The sequence below is a fragment of the Schistocerca cancellata genome, chromosome 8 (assembly GCF_023864275.1).
Source record: "Schistocerca cancellata isolate TAMUIC-IGC-003103 chromosome 8, iqSchCanc2.1, whole genome shotgun sequence".
Taxonomy (NCBI): Eukaryota; Metazoa; Arthropoda; class Insecta; order Orthoptera; family Acrididae; genus Schistocerca; species Schistocerca cancellata.
In genome coordinates this window covers 609,527,908-609,551,535 of record NC_064633.1, presented here as the reverse complement: position 1 = coordinate 609,551,535, position 23,628 = coordinate 609,527,908, and the positions used below count along the sequence as shown (strand labels likewise).

Sequence of the window (23,628 nt, the reverse complement as noted above, 5' to 3'; positions counted from 1 at the left end):
TTCGTTTATGCTGCCGCAAACGGTTTCAAAATCTTATTCACTCGTCGAGGCCACTTTTATTTGCCCCACCCCGTATTTCATTACAATAACAACTTGTGCCTGTGTAGATATGTGTTAACAACATACACTATGCGATCAAAAGTATCCGGCCACCTCCAAAAACCAACGTTTTTCGTATTAGCTGCATTGTGCTGCCACCTACTGCCAGGTACTCCATGTCAGCGAACTCCGTAGTCATTAGACATCGTGAGACAGCAGAATGGGGCGATCCTCGGAACTCACGGACTTCGAACGTGGTCAGTTGATTGGGTGTCACTTGGGTCATACATTTGTACGCGAGATTTTCACACTCCTAAACATCCCTAGGTCCACTGTTTCCAATGTGATAGTGAAGTGGAAACGTGGAGGGGCACGTACAGCACAAAAACGTACAGGCTGACCTCGTCTGTTGACTGACAGAGACCGCCGACAGTTGAAGAGGGTCGTAATGTGTCACTGGCAGACTTCTATCCTGACCATCACACAGAATTCCAAACTGCATCAGGATCCACTGCAAGTACTATGACAGGCGGGAGGTGAGAAAACTTGGATTTCATGATCGACCGGCTGCTCATAAAACAAACATCACGCCGGTAAATGCCGAACGATGCCTCACTTGGTATAAGGAGCGTAAACACTGGACGATTGAACAGCGGACAAACGTTGTTTAGAATGACGAATCACGGAACACAATGTGGCGATCCGATGGCAGGGTGTGGGTGTGGCGAATGCGCGGTGAACGCCATCTGCGAACATGTGTAGTGCCAACAGTGAAGCTCGGAGGCGGTGATGTTATGGTGTGGTCGTGTTTTTCGTGGAAGGGTCTTGCTCCTCTTGTTGTTTTACGTGCCACTATCATAGCACAGGCCTACATTGATGTTTTAACCACCTTCTTGTTTCCCACTGATGAAGAGCAATTCGGGGATGGCGATTGCATCTTTCAACACGATCGAGCACCTGTTCGTGATGCACGGCCTGTGGCGGAGTGGTTACACGGCAATAACGTCCCTGCAACTGACTGGCCTGCACAGAGTCCTGACCTGAATCCTATAGAACACCTTTGTGATGCTTTGGTACGTTGACTTCGTGCCAGGCCCCACCGACCGACATCGATACCTGTCATATGTTCAACACTGCGTGAAGAATGGGCTGCCATTCCCCAAGAATCCTTCCAGCACCTGACTGCCTGCGAGAGTGGAAGCTGCCATCAAGACTAAGGGTGGACCAACACCATATTCAATTCCAGTATTACCGATGGAGGGCGCCACGAACTTGTAAGTCATTTTCAGCCAGGTGTCCGGATACTTTTGATCCATAGTGTATTTTGCATTCCTAGAAGAACGGTAAAGACTGAAATTTAGTGAAAAGATGTCGCCGCAACGGAAAAACGTCTTTGCTTTAATGATTGGCTCCACAACCAGCGAATCATCTCCGTGACACTCTCTCCCCTGTTTCACGATAATACAATACGAGCTGGTCCCCTTTGAACTTCTTCGATGTCCTGCGTTAATCCGATCTGGTAAGGACCCTATATTGCACAGCATTACTCCCGCAGAGGGCGGACAAACGTAGTGTAGGCAGTCTCTTTAGTAGACCCTTTGCATCTTGTAAATGTTCTGTCAATAAAACACAGTCTTCTCGACAACATTATCTGTGTGAGCGTTAAAATTTAAGTTATTCGTAATTGTAACCCCTGAGTATGTAGTCTGTAGATTTGTCTGATTTATCCTGTAATCGAAACCTAACGGATTCCTTTTAGTACTCTAGTGAACCACCTCATACTTGTCATTGATTAGAGTCAACTCCACTTTTCCCACTATACATGTGTCTCACCTAAATCAGTTTGATATTGGTTTTGTTAAGTTGACTCGTTTTGGCGGTAAGTGGCAGCATCATCCGCAAAGTGTAACTCGACTGCTCAGATTGTTTCCTAAATCGTGCATATACATCAGGAATAGCAGAGGGCGTGTTTATTACGAACTGTGGTTTCTTGTACAGGAAATGGCGAACTGAGACGGTACTCCACAGGCACCCAACTTGATTATAAGCCCCTTGTGAGGAGTGGATTTCTCGGATACTTGTGCACGATGGATGTATTAAGGTCCATAAGAGGCATTTTTTTGTTGGGTTTGAAGGCCTTTGATGGAGGCTGTGTCTCATGTTACGCTATCGTATAGTATGGTGGATGAACGGTCGCTGTATAGGGTAAGTTTTGCTGAGAGGTTGAGGCTCGAGGACCTTTGCATTAACGCCCATTTCATTTTGAGTGTCGTATTTTTCTTTTCTTTAACGTGCGTTGTAAGATGATGTCCGGCAAGAGTCCTAGGTTTTTTGTTTGCACCTGTCAGGGTACTCGTCGCATATCGTTCATACTGTATCTAGTATTCATCGTTTCTTGGTAAACAGAACTGTTGCCGTTTTAGTAGGGTTTATGGTAATATTGTTCTGTAGTGCCCAGTTTTACGGCAAATCAAGTTTCTGCTGCGCACGACTTACCATGTGAGGTATATGGCGTCTTGTGTCTAAAAACGCCCTTTTACCGGCATAGATATTTCTGGAGGCATAGTTTTCTAGCGGTAAATCTTAAATACACAGGTTAAAACAAAAGGTTTCAGGAATAAGCCTTATCATATGCCTACATCTACATCTACATGATTACTCTGCAATGCACATTTAAGTGCTTGGCAGAGGGTTCTACGAACCACAATCATACTGTTTCCCTACCATTCCACTCCCGAACAGCGCACGGGAAAAACGAACACCTAAACCTTTCTGTTAGAGCTCTGATTTCTCTTATTTTATTTTGATGATCATTACTACCTATGTAGGTTGGACTCAACAAAATATTTTCGCATTCGGAAGAGAAAGTTGGTGACTGAAATTTCGTAAATAGACCTCGCCGCGACGAAAAACGTCTTTGTTTTAATGACTTCCATCCCAACACGCGTATCATATCTGCCACACTCTCTCCCCTATTACGTGATAATACAAAACGAGATACCCTTTTTTGCACCCTTTCGATGTCCTCCGTCAATCCCACCTGGTAAGGATCCCACACGGAGCAGCAATATTCTAACAGAGGACGAACGAGTGTAGTGTAAGCTGTCTCTTTAGGGGACTTGTTGCATATTCTAAGTGTCCTACCAATGAAACGAAACCTTTGGCTCGCCTTCCCCACAATATTATTTATGTGGTCTTTCCAACTGAAGTTGTTCGTAGCCGGCCGTAGTGGCCGTGCGGTTCTAGGCGCTACAGTCTGGAACCGAGCGACCGCTACGGTCGCAGGTTCGAATCCTGCCGTGGGCATGGATGTGTGTGATGTCCTTAGGTTAGTTAGGTTTAATTAGTTCTAAGCTCTAGGCGACTGATGACTTCAGAAGTTAAGTCGCATAGTGCTTTGAACCATTTGAATATTTGAAGTTGTTCGTAATTTTAACACCCAGGTACTTACAAAGGGAGGCCGCCAATTGTGAAATTCAGATTCGATTCATACTGCGCATAATAAAAGCTCATGGCCAGAGGTGTAATGTGGCAAAGCACCAAGATGCACTTCTCAGCCGTTGTCGAGAAAATCGACATTAACTGTCGCTGCGCTGCCGTTGCCGTGAAATACTCTCTACGATTAAGAATTTTCTACAGCGTCGTGGCGCAGCGGTAAGCGCTCGGGTTCGTAATCCGAAGGTCGCCGGATCGAATCCCGCTCGATTCAACTTTTTTTTTTATTATTTGTTTTTTTTTTAATTCAAATGTACACACACACACACACACACACACACACACACACACACACACACACACGCACATTATATATAATTCCCGGCAATCATGCACCCATGAATCGATGGTACAATATTTATCAAATTTGCTACCGCCACGTTTGATTTGCTCTTCCCACCTGGATAAATAGCCCATATTTGTCAAACGAGAGCACCCCTTTTTTTGTAGAGTTTTGAGACTCCAGCCTGGATGTTCTTTGACCAGATTTACAGCTCTAATTTTGTAATCCAGAGAAATATAATCGTACCCTTTTTTTTCTTCTCGTCCGGCTCGTATTCGTCTGATGATTCTTTGGCAATGGGACTCGTTTCAACGACTTCGTAGGCATTACTATCGTCGATTTCATTAATGTCTATCAGTTCCTCATCATGAACGAGGGTTTTTTCGGCGAGCATTTGCAGCGTATTCTGGAACATTTCTTCCCCAATTACCATGGCTTCTTCGTTGATTGATGATGACGGTTCTGCTGCGATGCGATTACTGTTACGAAGGAGGCTTTCAAAATACACCAACGCATCTTTCAATAGTTGTTTCGCCACTTCACTGTGTATAGAATCTTCTTCGATCACATTACTTTCATGCGAAGGGCCCGGATCGCTCTCCAATTGTGCCGTCTCCATTTTTCCGTTTGTTTAACAGGATGTACCAAAGTTCTCACGTACGCACTCATTTTCGACGATGTTATAAGTTGCGCTGGGGGCCGCATCTACCTTCTTTCGAAGTTAGCAGGCAACTACGCTGTTATGCGGCGGCTCGTTTCGGCCCATTCAACATCTGTCCTTCAAGTGCAACGAGCGAGTAACGGAGTTTATATTTCACACCTGCCACAGCAAATTTGTGTTCGTGGGATCTCTATTCTAATTCGAACGTTTGACTTACAATATACGTATTCGTTTCGGAATATCGTTTCTAAGTCTCCTTTCAACAACTTATTATACGCATAATTGTTGCAACTGATTGCCGGGAATTATATATAATGTGTGTGTGTGTGTGTGTGTGTGTGTATACATTTGAATTACAAAAAAAACAAATAATAAAAAAAAGTTGAATCGAGCGGGATTCGATCCTGCGACCTTCGGATTACGAACCCGAGCGCTTACCGTTGCGCCACGACGCTGTAGAAAATTATTAATCGTAGAGAGAATTTCACCGCAGCGGCAGCGCAGCGACAGTTAATGTCGATTTTCTCGACAACGGCTGAGAAGTGCATCTTGGTGCTTTGCCACATTACACCTCTGGCCATGAGCTTTTATTATGCGCAGTACGAATCGAATCTGAATTTCACAATTGGCGGCCTCCCCTTGTTAGTTGAATTGACAGCCTTGAGAATTGTACTATTTATCGATTAATCGAATTCCAACGGATTTCTTTTGGAACTCATGTGGATCACCTCACACTGTGGGATATTTGATACCGGGTTTCTATCCGTATATTTGGGCTAAAAGGTTTCCTTTGTGGATGTAGCTGTCCGGGATCTTGGTGTAACAATATACTCGTAATATGACGGTATTAATCTAAAGTGTCTCTAAGAGCTTTGGTCACCATACCTTCCTCGCAAGCCATTTCGATTTGTGTATAGGCTCCTAGCGTTGAGAATGAATCGTTCAAATTTGTCTATATGAATTGCGTAATTAGTTCGAATTCTGCTGACAGTTTTGTCTGGAAACCGAACTGCTCCAGTCGTAAGATGTTACGTTGCTGCAATCGGTCTGCGACCCTGCTTAGAATTACACATTGGTGTATTGTTGCCATAGTACATAACAAATGGAAAGGTCCTTTCCAGGCTTTGGAGTATGACTTTAGAGGCCTCAGAAAATTATGCAAGTTTGAGACAGATGTTAAGCACAACAGGCTTACGCGGCAGATGTTTCAACTCGACATTATCTTTGCAGTCTCGACCGGGTGACTTGTTCTCCTGAGTGGAGCCGTGTGTCTGCTTAGAGGGTGACAATTATTGGACTATATGAAATAATATCGTCATAGCTTCTGAACGGTTTGCGTTAGGACGTTCAAACGGCACGTCTTGCTGCAGGGCACGATGGGAATTAAAAATATGTGTATGCGCACGTGCCTTGTTTCGCCCATTTGCATGTGAAAATGTCACGGTGCAGCGCATTTAAGGGACTCAGAATACGCAGTTTGTTATCGAGAAGTCTTTTCATCCACGACGGGTAACTGTGTGGCGTGCAGTGTCCAGTAACGGAATAATCGGTGCGACATTCCTGGTGGCACGGTGACTGGCGAACGGTACGTGAAGATTTTGTAAGATGATTTCATCCCCATTATCCAAAGCGACTCTGATTTAGACAAGATGTGGTTCGTGCAAGACCAGGAACTAAGCTGCCAATTCGGCAACGACATATCTTATTTATAAAATAACTTTATTAATGAATAAATTGACTAGGAACCATTAATTGGTATTCCAAGTTCCTGTACCAGGCTTGTGCCGTATGCTCTCAAATTCACACCACAAATATGAGGAAGTGTCGAAAAGTAATTTCTCCTATTTTTTTTCTGAAAACTCTTCAAGCTTTTTAAATAAAATAAACTTAATTAACACGCCACATCTTTATCGTTTATGTCGACAAATTTGTTTCTCAACGTAGTCACCCTGGTGATGAACACATTTCTCCCAAGGAGAGAGACCAGATTGTTAATTGGACTGATTTGGGGGAAGAGAGACCAAACAGCGAGGTCATCGGTCTCATTGGATTAGGGAAGGATGGGGAAGGAAGTCGGCCGTGTCCTGACAAAGGAAACATCCCGGTATTTGCCAGAATCGATATAGGGAAATCACGGAAAACCTAAATCAGGATGGCCGGACTCGAGATTGAACCGTCGTCCTCCAGAATGCCCAGATTGTTAATACCGTCACTGTACAATATTTGACGCCGTTGACCGATCCACGACCTCACCTCTGCTTGCAGCGCTTCATCAGTGTCAAAGTGAAGTCCTCGATGGTGGTCTGTAAGTTTTGGAAACAGACGAAAATCAGATGGGGCTAAGTCTGGACTGTATTGAGGATTATCGATGGCAGTGAACCCAAGGCGTCGGATCGTTGCAGACGTCGCAGGGCTGGTGTGTTATGCTGGCATTGTTATGCTGAAGGAAAGGCTGCTCTGCGTGTGGACCAACGCTTAGAATTCGTCCTTTCTCTTTTCTGAGGGCCTCTCACACACCTACATCGTTACGTCACACAGCCCCACGTTACTCGCTACATTCCGTAGCCTTCTAGCTGCTGAGGGTAGCAACTTGTCTCAGCGACGCGGGAAGTCGACGGAGCAATATGCATGACATGAAACAGTAAAGTCGATCCTGAGAACAGAATAAAAAATTCGGAAGATTTACTTTGCAGCATGCCCTCGTAGTTTATATTACGCCCTTTTCCACTCTGACATTTTTAGCGTTTCTTGAAGGTATCGCCAACATATAATCCGTATGTACACTATGCTTGCTTGGCAAGTTAGGCCAGCTTATTTTTATCTCACCTATGTCTGATAAAATTCACATTGTGAATAAAGTGTACAGGATGGCAGCCAGTCAAGGAATATTTTAGGGAATTGGTTTAAGAAATTTATTTCAAAGGCCCAGTGGAATCTTTACAAGTTTCCTCCCAGAATAATTCACGCCGTGTCTACGTGACGCAAGTCGCTTGCCTTTCAAAACCGAGGCGGTTGTGTCCAGTTAAAGCTGCTGACAGGAGACACTCTGAGCCCTCTGCTGAAACTGCTGGCGAATTCACGCCATTGATTTTAGCCAATGGCGCGCGCGGGATACCGATGCAGTGCCGAACACAGTTACTTCTCTCTCTTGTAATCCAGACCTCGAGCAGAACAGACGTCTTCTTGGAAGGCATAGCCTCCGGCCCTACCTTTCGCGACCGGCCACCAACTTGAGTTAACATGAACCACTTCCGCTTCCGTTGCCCATTTTAATTAAGTATTCGACCTCCTAGACTGGCCTAAACCTGGTAACTTCCGACCCTAGGCGCACCCTTTGTACTGCGTATAGTGAAGTATATCCTGTTCATTGTACTTAATTTCCTGTTCTGGCATTTAACGGCAGCCCTGGATGCCCACTATAAAATCCTGACCGCTCGACCTCCCGCACACTGCCGCCACGAGGCATATTTAACAGCTTTCTTCCCCCTTCCTTGCCAAGCTGTACATTAACATCGGTTGCAGAAGCCCCTCGTAAACTTCCCTGAAGTATACTAAAGGTTTGTTTATATTTTTAATAAGTTTTCGATATACACTACTCTCAAAGGATATCATCATCAATTTGCACGAACCACTTCAACCAGCATTCCATCTTGTCACTCAAATTAAATTTGCTAGTTACGTACCTGAATTACAATGCACTGAACACGGCTCGAATGTCCCGTAACATGAATGACGAATAATAGTTTTAGTGTAATAAGCAGACTTCAGTTCCCAGAATTTAGCCAGCTGTTAATATCTCGGAGGACGGCGTAAGCGACGTCGTTTGTCGCACTCTTACAATGGCTTGCAGCGCTTCGTTGCTCCGGCGGCATACGGTGTGCCGCTGAAAGGAGCCCAGGGCGCACGACAAGAATTCTCGCCGTAGACAGCGCTCTAGCAGGCCGACACAAAAACCGGCGAATTTCTGCACGAGGCACGTGGAGAACGTGGCAGCCGGGCTCTTGGCTTGGGTGTGGCAGGACGGGCAGCAGCGCAGCTAGCACGCTCGCTGTACGATACGGTTTTTTTCTAACAAAAATGTATTTTCGTAGAAATAGCTCCTCCACTGCGAGACGAATTTAAATTTAATGCTTCTAGTATACTGTACGAAAAAATTGTCAGAATGCAAAACGTCTGGTGCACCATCCGTCCAGTTTCCAGTGCTGCAGCCTAACCAGTCTTTTCTTCCGGACGTCTCGTGGGCAGAGCTAAATACGAAACTGAGTATCACTTCAAACCTTACGAATCTGAAGGAGCGGCCAATGCTTTTCCTATACAAGCGCCCGAAGGGATAAAATTTATTTCGCATAAACCATGTGCAAGGTAAGAACGCTGTGTTGGCGATAACACTGTGGATAAAGTTCTCGGGCTTCCAGCCGTGGTCGTGGGAAATTTGACGTGTTGTTGAAACACGTCAGCGACATTAAGAGTGGCATCCAGTTTACCATGGAGGTAGAAAAAGACGATGCATTGCCCTTCCCCGACGTCCTCTTCCACCGCAAACAAAATGGATGCACCCATCTGTACTTGCACGCCATCAGCCATCATCACCTGCCACAGAAGCGCACTGCTTTACGAACATTGGTGCATCGTGCAAGAATGATATCGCACGCTGGTAACCTGCCCCATGAACTGAACCGCCTACACGAAGTCTTCAGGATCAACGGCTATAACGTCCGTCAAATAAATGAAGTGATTTCAAGCATGAGTCACAATAACACCACCGACGAGGAGCAGGAAAAGCAACTTGCTTTTCTGCTGTTCTGTGGCTCCGTGTCGGAGAAGATAAGCCGCCTGCTGAAACCATCTTCAGTCATCCGATAAAAATCCTTCAGTTACTGAGACCTAAATAGAGATGGTCGCCTGCAATTCAGCACGGCGTGGGATGCAGCGACCGCGCGGCTAAATTGTGCGTATCAAATGGCGAGTAAACATATGCCCGTATATGGCGATGCAGCGGTGTCCAGTGACGTCACAGCCGGCAGCTAGTGTATATAAGGGCGTACCAACATCCCCCGGGCAGTCATGCCATTTGACAACCGCCAAAGAGTGCATGGTCGAAATTTCGTGTATTTTTAATCACTTGACGCGGCTGGAAACCCAAGAACGTTTTATTCGGTATACAGGAGGGTGATCCTTGCTAACGCTCAGAAACTGCTAAAGGGACGTAAATGATGCTGAGACAAATAATTTAATATAAGATAGGTGGGGGTGAAAATATCGGGAAATATGTGAAGTTTGGATCACAAATGTTGAAGATATGACGTCACCAGACGGCCTACCTCGCCGCACGTCCGTCTGTTGGGCTTGTCGATCCGACCCTAGCCGGTACGGGCAGTGTTACGCATAGCTCCACTAGAATACCCTTTTTTCTTTCTTGCATTATACCGTGTGATAGGGGTCGTGCTCGCAGTAGTGGTAATACAAGACTACGACATATCGGTTTACATTCAACGATGTGGACAAATTTGCTGGCTGGCAAGATCCTCAGATTTAAGCCCACTAGATAATAGCATTCAATCAAACGATGCAAATTTCCAGCACCTTTCATATATCTGATTTGATGTCAACAAAGACGTTACAGAATTATTGTCCTCGCTGTAATCAAGTAAAAACTGTCCTTATCTTGTAGATTTTTCCTTTTGCCTTTTCTGCTTTGTTTACTGGCTTAATTTAGTAAAGAAAACGTATCTCGTTCACTCATAACGACGCAAGTTCAGAAGCTTATACTCATTTAGTTGTGACGCTATACGGTAGGTTTCTGTCGTACTGCACTTTGTGACGAGCCAGTAGAGACCGAGGGACTGGTGAATAAAAAAAATAAATCTTACCTCAATGTAAACACGTAATGGTCTAACGCAATGGGAAAACAGTGCCTGCCACACGCAAGACTCGAACCGTGGTCCCCACGTTCTGAAGGCACGGACGTAGGACCAGAGCCACAACTACGAAATGCGTGACTTGAGTTGGGATGGTCAGGTGCGATACATCGATTGAATCACCCGCTGCACACGCGGCGAGGTACATCTGGTGACGCCACATGTTCGTCATTTGTCATCCACTTTTAGAGTGTTTCCCGACATTTGCGGCTCCACGTGTCTGATATTAAATTACTTGCCTCAGCAGCATCTACGTCGTTTCGCAGTTTTCTGAACGGTGACAAGAATCACCCAGCAGAATCGTACCAGTGGATTGGTCCGAAGAACGTGGTGTCCGAGCAAGGCGCGCCACCGCAGCCGATGTTCTCGTTAACGGCCGAGAACAGGAACGCTCGGGCCAGTTCACACTCACCAACGAAGACGACTGCATCGTCTTAGAGTAGGCCGACAGATATTCTATGCCTTAGGCAGAACTAACTGTGAACATTATCTCAAACGTTATTCTAGACAAGAGACTTACAAACTGTCTGTATCAAAGTCATACAGGCAATTTTGTAAATACAGATGACAGTCCCGTGGAAATCGTACCAAGTTAAGTAAATGTTCTTATTATCCTTGTAATAAAGTGAACTAATATTTTGTGTTACAGTTTCCACTCATTGTCGTCCCAGAGAAAAGTACAGAAATCACAATTTTACCAGAGGGTGTAGTTTCGTCCGGCATAATAGTACGGATATCTCTTCGGTTTATAGGGGCCATATCTCTATTAATTTTAATTATCTATGTATTTATTATTTTAATTATTTATGCCTTTAACTGCTTGTGATGCATACTATGTTAGCCATGAATTGGTGCACATAATGTGCTGACGATGTCTTTGGCTCTATTTTGTTAACAGTGTAAGGTTTTGAGGACAGAACAACAACTGTGTAAGATGTAAATATTTTTGGTTTAATGTTGCAATCTTATCACAGAAATACACACATTTACACAGTTTACAATGTGACAATGTTACGACAGTTGTCAAACAAACGCATTTCGTCCTCAGAAAGTGAAATAATCCTAAACACAACAATCGTAAATTTTAACTAGAAGTTTCTTTACAAAATTATTCTTACGACTACATCATGATGGTGGCCTGTACTACGATAAATTATCCTATTCTGGTTCAAAGTTTAGTACTATGTAGGATGACTATCAAGTCTACGAAGAATGGTTAGCATTGTGACAAGTTAGGCAAAAGATTACCCAAGGTCGCTCGAGTCTACAGTGGACGCAAGCTGGTGAACCAACAAGTCTACGCCTCTGCCCACAGTATTTGCCTTAGCTACGATGAGCTGTAGTCTGCATGGCTGCTCTTGTCCTCTGAAATTCCTATAAAAATAATTAAGCCTTTGCTGATTTTTCCAGTAGAAACTCTCCCTATGTTTCTCGTTATGTGAGAGAACATGTTCTCATTCCTAGTCTTGGAATATGGCGATATGCACGCGCATGGCTGGAGCTGCGTGCATATTACAATGCCCTCTCAGTCCTTGCAAGAACAATTAACTAACTGGCTGGTTCTTTTCTCCACAGTTGGAGCTCAACGACGCTGGAGCTAATATCTAGCTGAATGACAGCCGCAGTGTTCACTTAAATTTCTCCTCTGCGTCATACATAGCGTTATGGAAAGATTCTGCACTTGACGCCAATTCAGAGAAGAGTCCCCGAAAATTTCGGTCTTGTCTTTCTCGTAGCCAAACTGTCTCCCCACCTGGGTTCTTTCATTCTCCAAGTCACGGCTTTTTTTCGACCAATAGCAGCGTTCCTCTTATTTTTGTGGGAACTCTCTCTGCCAATCACAAGGGCCCTACCATTAAACTCCATCGAAATCTTGGAACTTTACTCCTTCCTAGTTCGTTTCCGCCAATCAGACGTTTTGTGACCTCTCCAGAGATCTAGAAGTTACATGCATATATCACATGTGTACCACTCGCTGTCCACGTAATCAACTGCGTCAGTGGTTTTGTTTGTATCCATTTGGAATTCCGAAACGCAGTTTTCTAAAGCTTCTTTCTGTCCTACTTCTCGTGGCCCGTTACCTGTCCGTTCAGTGACTCCCGCTGCGGGACTCCCATTAATTGGTTTTCGTGGTGCCTCCCGTGTTGTGGCCTCTGCTTTTGCCTGCACCTGCTTCCACACAAACCACACAAAACGTTTCCTCCCGCCGCTTGTTTCACCTTCTGCTCATTGACGTGCATTATATAGGAGTGGTGTGTTAATATCGTCGACTGAGTATCATCCCTTTTGCACTACATACTTACAGGCAAATCCGCTCATTACTGCCGAAGTAAGTTAGTTGTCATATTCACCTTCCTGTTACGATGTATAAAACTCTTATGTATGGTGCGAAATTGACCTTCATTTATTCTGCCACCTTACAACAGGTCATTAGTCAAAATTTGTACTATTTTGGCATGTACATAGCCTGACAAAATAAGTTTATTATTTCTCGTTCGATCTGCCAGATACATTTTACAAAGAACAGATAAGATTAATATAAATCACAAAAAACTTTTCTAACTTAAAATGCCTCCCCCCCCATGAACCACGGACCTTGCCGTTGGTGGGGAGGCTTGTGTGCCTCAGCGATACAGATAGCCGTACCGTAGGTGCAACCACAACGGAGGGGTATCTGTTGAGAGGCCAGACAAACGTGTGGTTCCGGAAGAGCGGCAGCAGCCTTTTCAGTAGTTGCAGGGGCAACAGTCTGGATGATTGACTGATCTGGCCTCGCAACACTAACCAAAACGGCCTTGCTGTGCTGGTACTGCGAACGGCTGAAAGCAAGGGGAAACTACGGCCGTAATTTTTCCCGAGGGCATGCAGCTTTACTGTATGGTTAAATGATGATGGCGTCCTCTTGGGTAAAATATTCCGGAGGTAAAATAGTCCCCCATTCGGATCACCTGGCGGGGACTACTCAAGAGAACGTCGTTATCAGGAGAAAGAAAACGCGTTCTACGGATCGGAGCGTGGAATGTCAGATCCCTTAATCGGGCAGGTAAGTTAGAAAATTTAAAAAGGGAAATGGATAGGTTAAAGTTAGATATAGTGGGAATTAGTGATGTTCGGTAGCAGGAGCAACAAGACTTTTTGTCAGGTGAATACAGGGTTATAAATACAAAATCAAATAGGGGTAATGCAGGCGTAGGTTTAACAATGAATAAAAAATAGGAGTACGGGTAAGCTACTACCAACAGCATAGTGAACGCATTATTGTGGCAAAGATAGATACGAAGCCCACACCTACTACAGTAGTACAAGTATATATGCCAACTAGCTCTGCAGATGACAAAGAAATTGGAGAAATGTATGATGAAATAAAAGAAAATTAAATAGTCATGGGTGACTGGAATTTGGTAGTAGGAAAAGGGAGAGAAGGAAATGTAGTAGGTGAATATGGATTGGGGCTAAGAAATGAAAGAGGAAACCGCCTGGTAGAATTTTGCACAGAGCATAAGTTAATCATAGCTAACACTTGGTTCAAGAACCATAAAAGAAGGTTGTATACATGGAAGAATCCTGGAGATACTAAAAGGTATCAGATAGATTATATAAGACAGAGATTTAGGAACCAGGTTTTAAATTGTAAGACATTTCCAGAGGCAGATGTGGACTCTGACCACAATCTATTGGTTATGATCTGTAGATTAAAACTGAAGAAACTGCAAAAAGGTGCGAATTTAAGGAGATGGGACCTGGATAAACTGACTAAACCAGAGGTTGTACAGTGTTTCAGGGAGAGCATAAGGGAACAATTGACAGGAATGGGGGAAAGAAATACAGTAGAAGAAGAATGGATAGCTCTGAGGGATGAAGTAGTGAACGCAGCAGAGGATCACGTAGGTAAAAAGACGTGGGCTAGTAGAAATCCTTGCGTAACAGAAGATATATTGAATTTAATTGATGAAAGGAGAAAATATAAAAATGTAGTAAATGAAGCTGGCAAAAATGAATACAAACGTCTCAAAAATGAGATCGACAGGAAGTGCAAAACTGCTAAGCAGGAATGGCTAGAGGACAAATGTAAGGATGTAGAAGCGAGTATCACTAGGGGTAAAATAGATACTGGCAACAGGAAAATCAAAGAGACCTTTGTACATAAGAGAACCACTTGCATGAATATCAAGAGCTCAGATGGAAACCCAGTTCTGAGCAAAGAAGGGAAAACAGAAAGATGGAAGGAGTATATAGAGTGTCAGTACAAGGGCAATATACTTAAGGACAATATTATGGAAATGGAAGAGGATGTAGATGAAGGTGAAATGGGAGATACGATACTGTGTGGAGAGTTTGACAGAGCACTGAAAGACCTGAGTCGAAACAAGGCCCCGGGAGTAGACAACATTCCATTAGAACTACTGACGGCCTTGGGGGAGCCAGTCCTGACAAAACTCTACCATCTGGTGAGCAAGATGTATGAGACGGGCGAAATACCCTCAGACTTCAAGAAGAATATAATAATTCCAATCCCAAAGAAAGCAGGTGTTGACAGATGTGAAAATTACCGAACTATCAGTTTAATAAGTCACGGATGCAAAATACTAACTCGAATTCTTTACAGACGAATGGAAAAACTAGTAGAAGCCGACCTCGGGGAAGACCAGTTTGGATTTCGTAGAAATGTTGGAAAGCGTGAGGCAATACTGGCCCTACGACTTATCTTAGAAGCTAGGTTAAGGAAGGTCAAACCTACGTTTCTAGCATTTGTAGACTTAGAGAAAGCTTTTGACAGTGCTGACTGGAATACTCTCTTTCAAATTCTGAAGGTGGCAGGGGTAAAATACAAGGAGCGAAAGGCTATTTACAATTTGTACAGAAACCAGATGGCAGTTATAAGGGTCGAGGGGTATGAAAAGGAAGCAGTGGTTGGGAAGGGAGTGAGACAGGTTTGTAGTCTCTCCCCGATGTTATTCAATCTGTATACTGAGCAAGCAGTGAAGGAAACAAAAGAAAAGTTCGGAGTAGGTATTAAAATCCATGGTGAAGAAATAAAAACTTTGAGGTTCGCCGATGACATTGTAATTCTGTCAGAAACAGCAAAGGACTTGGAAGAGCAGTTGAACGAAATGGATAGTGTCTTGAAAGGAGGATATAAGATGAACATCAACAAAAGCAAAACGAGGATAATGGAATGTGGTCGAGTTAACTCGGGTGGTGCTGAGAGAATTAGATTAGGAAATGAGACACTTAAAGTAGTAAAGGAGTTTTGCTATTTGGGGAGCAAAATAACTGATGATGGTCGAAGTAGAAAGGATATAAAATGTAGACTGGCAATGGCAAGGAAAGCGTTTCTGAAGAAGAGAAATTTGTTAACATCGAGTATAGATTTAAGTGTCAGTAAGTCATTTCTGAAAGTATTTGTATGGAGTGTGGCCATGTATGGAAGTGAAACATGGACGATAACTAGTTTGGACAAGAAGAGAATAGAAGCTTATGAAATGTGGTGCTACAGAAGAATGCTGAAAATTAGATGGATAGATCACATAACTAATGAGGAAGTATTGAATAGAATTGGGGAGAAGAGAAGTTTGTGGCACAACTTGACCAGGAGAAGGGATCGGTTGGTAGGACATGTTCTGAAGCATCAAGGGATCACCAATTTAGTATTGGAAGGCAGCGTGGAGGGTAAAAATCGTAGAGGGAGACCAAGAGATGAATACACTAAACAGATTCAGAAGGATGTAGGTTGCTTATACAGTAACATTAAGATTATGGAGCCATTTCCTGGCATTGTCCGTTAAGTTGTGGAGCGACATCAGAGAGCCCTCTCTGAAACCATGAATGTTACAAACGAGAAGATGGCCCATTGTTTGTACCTCGCCACAGTCACAACACGAATCGTCTGTATAGCCCCATTTGGTTGTCTGCTGTCTGCATCGTCCAACTCCCGCGCGAAACGTATTTAGGGACGACCAGTGTTTCCTGTTGAGATTGAAGCCTTCAACCCTTTTGGTTGGGTCGTGGATTAGGTGATGGTTTTCCACGACGCCTCTTCTCAGACCCTGCCATGCATTCTTCCATTCAGCATCGAGACCCTCTGTGCCCAGTGTTCTGCTCCAGACGATACGTTTCCTGGACTTGAGTCTCATGGGTCCTCCCATGTCGGCATGTATGGGTAGCCTTGGGTTTGCTTCAATTTTTTCTACTATGTCCAGGGTTGCTGTCTCTCTACGTATGGAAGCAGAAGCGATGTTTGCCAGCACCGGAAGCCTGAGAGTGCCGGTGACGGTTGTCAGAGTGGCAGCATTCAGCTGTACATCCACTTTTTTGGCGTGCAGGCTTCTGCTCCAGACTGGGGCACAGTATTCTGCAGCGCTATTCACCAGTGCCAGTGCAGCAGTTCGTAGAGTGGCAGCATCACAGCCCCAAGTGGTGCCTGCCAGTCTGTTGAGCAGGTTATTTCTCGTCTGTAGCTTTTGGGCAGTATCAGTTAGGTGTTGTCTGGAAGCCATGCTGTGATCTAGCTTAATAACGAGATATTTTGGGAAATTCTTGTGGCTGACTGCCTTACCATTCATAACCAGGCGCAGTTCCCTTCTCGCTTCCTTATTGTTTAGATGCATGACTGTGCTTACTGTTTTGTCACATTGATTTTTAGATGCTATGTGCCATAGTATTTTTCAGTGTAGCTATACATTTAGTGTTGATTCCAGGTTTTCGAACGAGTTACTTTGCGCTGTAATAACTAAATCATTTGCGTAGGCAAATTTACGTGAGTACAGATCGGGCAAATCTGCTATATAGAAGTTGAAGAGCCAGGGAGCTAAGACTGATCCTTGCGGAAGACCATTTTTTAGGGTATGGCACTTGCTGGTTTAACCATTTAATTTGACGCTGACTTCCTTTCGCTCAGCATGTTGTTCATGAGCTTCAAATGTTCAAATGTGTGTGAAATCGTATGGCACTTAACTGCTAAGGTCATCAGTCCCTAAGCTTACACACTACTTAACCTAAATTATCCTAAGGGCAAAGACACACACACACCCATGCCCGAGGGAGGACTCGAACCTCCGCCGGGACCAGCCGCACTGTCCATGACTGCAGCGCCTCAGACCGCTCAGCTAATCCCACGCGGCTCATGAGCTTCAACGTTGTTTTGCATTTGACTATCTTTGCCAGTTTTAACATCAGACCATTTAGCCATATAGTGTCGTACGCTGATGTCACGTCAATGAGGACTATCCCTGTTTTGTTCTTTTCCTGAGCCGGCCGGGGTCGCCAAGCGGTTAAAGGCGCTACAGTCTGGAACCGCGTGACCGCTCCGGTCGCAGGTTCGAATCCTGCCTCGGGCATGGATGTGTGTGATGTCCTTAGGTTAGTTAGGTTTAAGTAGTTCTAAGTTCTAGGGCACTGATGACCTCAGAAGTTAAGTCCCATAGTGCTCAGAGCCATTTGAACCATTTGACGGTCTGATAACTGGTCAAAGTGCCAAATTCGTAAATTTGACTCGATTTTGTAATGACTAAAATAACATCACATATTTTTTCAACTCGTGAAGCTTCATTTCATTTCCGCCTCCCTTCAGATGATTAACTTTTCTTGCCAGACAGTGTCGCTGTATTATAGCGATGAGGAAATGCGGTCTCCAGTGAACAGCTGGAATAAACACATTCTGCACAGCGGACCTCTGACGGACGCGCAGGAAGACGCTCAGTGAGGTTCTGGAAGGTACGGACAGTGATGTGAAGCCCTGTCAACCGCAGTGGAGCCAACAGTCCGGTCGGAACAGTGCACGCACACTGAGAACTATGTGACACTCGTATTGTCCCACTGGTAGATGTCCGCCCCGGTAGCTGAGTGGTCAGCGTGACAGACTGTCAATCCTAAGGGCGCGGGTTCGATTCCCGGCTGGGTCGGAAATTTTCTCCGCTCAGAGACTGGGTGTTGTGTTGTCCTAATCATCATCATTTCATCCCCATCGACGCGCAGGTCGCCGAAGTGGCGTCAAATTGAAAGACCTGCACCAGGCGAACGGTCTACCCGACGGGAGGCCCTAGCCACACGACATTTACATTTTTACTGGTAGATGCCATCGTGCTGAGGGAAAGAAAACCCTCATGAGGGTGTGGATGCATACTGACATTGATTCACGAACGTAATAAGACCTGCACCATGGCGGCTGGACCTGCCCCGTAGGGGGCCTCCCGGCCAATGACACCAAATGCTCATTTCCATTTCCACTGTGCCACTGGTAGATGCCATCGTGCTGAGGGAAAGAAAACCCTCATGAGGGTGTGGATGCATACTGACATTGATTCACGAACGTAATAAGACCTGCACCATGGCGGCTGGACCTGCCCCGTAGGGGGCCTCCCGGCCAATGACACCAAATGCTCATTTCCATTTCCACTGTGCCTTCCAGAATGACGAGATCACCCAGGGAATGTGACAAAAAGAATTCCCAGACCAAAACTCTGCCTCCTTCGTCCAGGATCCTACTGTTGCATGGTGTTTGCCTTCAGACGTTTCACGCTGTACAAGCCAGTGGCCGTCTGACGGATGGAGCATGAAGCCCGATTCATCTGAAAGTCTACCTGCCGGCAGTGAGTGGAGGTCCAGTTGCGTTCGTCGCCGATGAACAGGGAGTCAGCATGGGTGCGTGAACCAGGTACCTGCTGCAGAGGCCCGTAGGCAGCTACGTCCGCTGAACGGTGGTTGAGAAGTCACCGTTGGTAGCCCTTTGGTTCACCTAGGCTGTTAGTTGCTCAACAGTTGCATGTCTGTTCTCTCGTGCACATATCCGCAGCCGTCATTCACACATCTATTACATTGAAATGAACACCCTTAGCTGCTTACAGGCGTTGACATACGTCAACGGGGACAGTTGAAAATGTGTGCCCCGACCAGGACTCGAACCCGGGATCTTCTGCTTACATGGCAGACGCTCTATCCATCTGAGCCACCGAGGACACAGAGGATAGCGCGACTGCAGGGATTTATTTCTGGCAAGCCTCCCGCGAAACCCACATTCTCAACGTATTCGTCCCGCGCTACATTCGTAATATATACTCAGATGGTATCTGTTCTTTCGCTCAGATGGGTAGAGCGTCTGCCATGTAAACAGGAGACCCCGGGTTCGAGTCCCGGTCGGGGCAAACATTTTCATCTGTACCCGTTGACGTATGTCAACGACTGTAAGCAGCTAAGGGTGTTCATTTTATTGTAATTTCATTTTAACGAGGTGCATGGTCACCGATGATATCGGTTCTTTCGGACGTCCGAAAGAACAGATACCATCTTAGTATAAATACACAGACCTATTTTCCGTGGTGCACCACAATTACCTTATGCGGCGGTTTTGGATAGTGCCATTTTGCTAAGCACGATATGCTATAGCCACAGGGGTACGCGAAAACTTTACGTACTTAGCCCTTTCTGATAGGCCTCCGCCCTTGAACCGAAAGCCACTGATCGTGACCTTTTTGACGTCAGATAAATCGACCAATTTCCTCATTACGATAAAGACTACACTGTTTCCTGAGTTCCCCCGACACGCTGTATGCTAGTGCTCTCACCTGCTGTCTGCGAGTGAGTATTGCACGTTGACGTCGAACATAAGTGATGGTCACGGTAACGTGACTGAACCGTGTGATTCGAACAGTGCCACATCTGATAGAAAAAATGGTTCAAGTGGCTGTGAGCAATATGCAATTTAACTTCTGGGGTCATCAGTCGCCTAGAACTTAGAACTAATTAAACGTAATTAACCTAAGGACATCACACAGATCCATGCCCGAGGCAGGATTCGAGCCTGCGACCGTAGCGGTCGCTCGGCTCCAGACTGTAGCGCCTAGAACCGCACGGCCACTCCGGCCGGCTTCTGATAGAATTTATGGTATGTAAGCTCTTCGTTCTCTGCAAAGTTTCTCTTACGTCAGTAGCTAAATAAACAGAAGCGGCAGCGCCGGTACGCGTAATTTAGCGACGGGAATGGACAGCACGGCGCGGCCGTGACTGGCGTGGGAGGATTCTGGAGTGGGAGGATTGACGCCGCACAGAGCAGGAGGACAGCTGGCGCGAACTCTGCAGCCCGAGTGTTAATTGCTGGATTTCAGACTGATGAGTCACGGATAATTTTCCTGCTGCCTCTCTTCTGTCGAGTCTCCGCTAAGTTAGCGACAGACGGCCGCTGTAATCTGGCGCCGGACTTCAGCGGGACCGGGATGCCACTACACCAGAGTGACGCGGAAGCCCGGTCCCTGTCGAGAGGCGGCCGCTGGGCTCAGCTACCGGGGGCGGATTTACTGCACTCTCCGTAATGTCTGGCGTGCCGGCGCTGCTGTCCCGGGGTCGCGGTGCAGTCTGCGAGGCGCGCTGGGTTCGGCGACTTGCCGGCAGGAGTAGTAGTTACCGTGCCGCCAATGTCCAGCTCCGTTTTATACACCCAGGAGACGGTACAGGGAGCATTAAGAAATGCACAGAACAGCTTCTCACGAATAGAATTTGCGGTTCCGATGTGGTTCATAAAAGGAGGTGCTATTGGTACGAACATTCCATCGCTCTGGCAAGAACGCTGGTAGTCTTTCGGTGGGGACACCCTCAGGAAGCTTAAATCCCTTGCTACTGGTTGGACGACTTCCTTTCATCCATCTCTTTGAGGGCAGGCAATTTTAGGTAGACTAAGTACTGAGCACTGTATTTTCAGCTATCATTGTCTGTTGACTGGTGAGCCTGCTTTGCTCTCACCGTAACGAACCACTGACAGTGCGCCGTTTCCTAACCCATTATCAATTTTGTGACCACTTACGCTCTAATGCGATTGTGTCACGTGAGCTATCCGAGGATTTAGGAGATTCAGCGCAGCCGGTAGATCGCCTGCTACCTCTTATTCGCTGTAACAACATGGCGAAGCAGATTTAATTTTCGATCGTGGCTACCGGGACTCCAGTTGTCTTTCAAACTTTTACCAAATGGCCTCTTAAGAAAGGAGCGTCGTTGTAATTGTTTATTTTATCTTAGCGTAACGTGAAATAACCGGCCTGTGTGGCCGTGTGCTTCTAGGCGCTTCAGTCTGGAACCGCGCGACCGCTCCGGTCGCAGGTTCGACTCCTGCCTCGGGCATGGATGTGTGTGATGTCCTTAGGTTAGTTAGGTTTAAGCATCTCTAAGTTCTAGGGGACTGATGACCACAGATGTTAAGTCCCATAGTGCTCAGAGCCATTCGAACCATTTCGTACCGTGAAATGGTCGTATTTTTCCCTTCTCTTTCTGTCCACTGCCAATTTCTGTAAAGGTACTACCCCCCCCCCCAACACACACACACACACACATCCCTTGTGGTCTCTCCTATATTGGAGAATTAACAGCGTTTCCCCTCCAATAGTCCTCTGTCTCCACGCTCACTGTCCCTCCACTGACAGTAGTAGAAAGTGTTGCAGTATGAAGTATTAGGCCGAAATTTACCAGACTTCGTAGATACACTCATCGCATAATGGACATTATCAGCAATGGCAGCCGATGACTTCTGTTATCAGAGGTCGTTCTGTCAACGGCCTTGTCGAAATAGGTGTACTAGTGGACATACGTTCAGGGCATTCTCTTGCCCTTGGGGTGGGAAACTGCCTGTGAAAGAAGGAAGAATCGGGTGTGATCAATCGCATAAAGATGCAGAAGCAGTGGGAACCATTGCCTTAAAGGCACATAATACAGGGTGGACCATTGATCGTGACCGCGCCAAATATCTCACGAAACAAGCGTCAAATGAAAAAACTACAAAGAACAAAACTCGTCTAGCTTGAAGGGGGAAACCAGATGGCGCTATGGTTGGCCCTCTAGATGGCGCTGCCACAAGTCAAACCAAAATCAACTGCGTTTTTTAAAAATAGGAACCCCCATTTTTATTACTTATTCGTGCAGTACGTAAAGAAATATGAATGATTTACTTGCACCAAGTTGTTCGCTTTGTGATAAATGCCGCTGTAATAGTCACTTACTTATAAGTACATGGTATCGCCTAACATTCCGCCAGTATGGACGTTACTACCCGTGTTAAAATGGACCGTTTACCAATTCCGGAAAAGGTCGATATCGTGTTGATGCATGGCTGTTGTGATCAAAATGCCCAACGGGCGTGTGCTATGTATGCTGCTCGGTATCCTGGACGACATCATCCAAGAGTCCGGACTGTTTGCCGGATAGTTACGTTATTTAAGGAAACAGTAAGTGTTCAGCCACATGTGAAACGTCAACCACGGCCTGCAACAAATGATGATGTCCAAGTAGGTGTTTTAGCTGCAGTCGCGGCTAATCCGCACATCAGTAGCATACAAATTGCGCGAGAATCGGGAATCTCAAAAACATCGGTGTTGAGAATGCTACATCAGCATCGATTGCACCCGTACCATATTTCTATGCACCAGGAGTTGCATGGCGACGACTTTGAACGTTGTGTACAGTTCTGCCACTGCCCACAAAAGAGAAACTACGGGACGATTACAGATTTATTACACGCGTTCTATTTAGCGACGAAGCGTCATTCACCAACAGCGGTAACGTAAACCGGCATAATTTGCACTATTGGGCGACGGAAAATCCACGATGGCTGCGACAAGTGGAACATCAGCGACCTTGGCGGGTTAATGTGTGGTGTGGCATTATGGGAGGAAGGATTATTGGCCCCCATTTTATCGATGGCAATCTAAATGTTGCAATGTATGCTGATTTCCGACCTAATGTTCTACCGATGTTACTACAAGATGTTTCACTGTATGACAGAATGGCGATGTACTTCCAACATGATGGATGTCCGGCACATAGCTCGCGTGCGGTTGAAGCGGTATTGAATAGCATATTTCATGACAGGTGGTTTGGTCGTAGAAGCATCATACCATGGCCCGCACGTTCACCGGATCTGACGTCCCCGGATTTCTTTCTGTGGGGAAAGTTGAAGGATATTTGCTATCGTGATCAACCGACAACGCCTGACAACATGCGTCAGCGCATTGTCAATGCATGTGCGAACATTACGGAAGGCGAACTACTCGCTGTTGAGAGGAATGCCGTTACACGTATTGCCAAATGCATTGAGGTTGACGGACATCATTTCGAGCATTTATTGCATTAATGTGGTATTTTCAGGTAATCACGCTGTAACAGCATATGTTCTCAGAAATGATAAGTTTATAAACGTACACGTATCACATTGGAAAAACCGAAATAAAATGTTGAAACGTACCTACGTTCTGTAT

The 23,628-nt window shown here is 45.5% G+C and overlaps 1 non-coding gene across 1 annotated transcript; it reads right to left on the bottom strand.

The window, feature by feature from the left end:
- Positions 1–19,276: 19,276 nt before the first annotated feature.
- Trnat-ugu (transfer RNA threonine (anticodon UGU)) lies at positions 19,277–19,350 on the bottom strand. The gene has a single exon. It is a non-coding gene; the product is annotated as a tRNA-Thr (tRNA).
- Between the last annotated feature and the right edge of the window lie 4,278 nt (positions 19,351–23,628).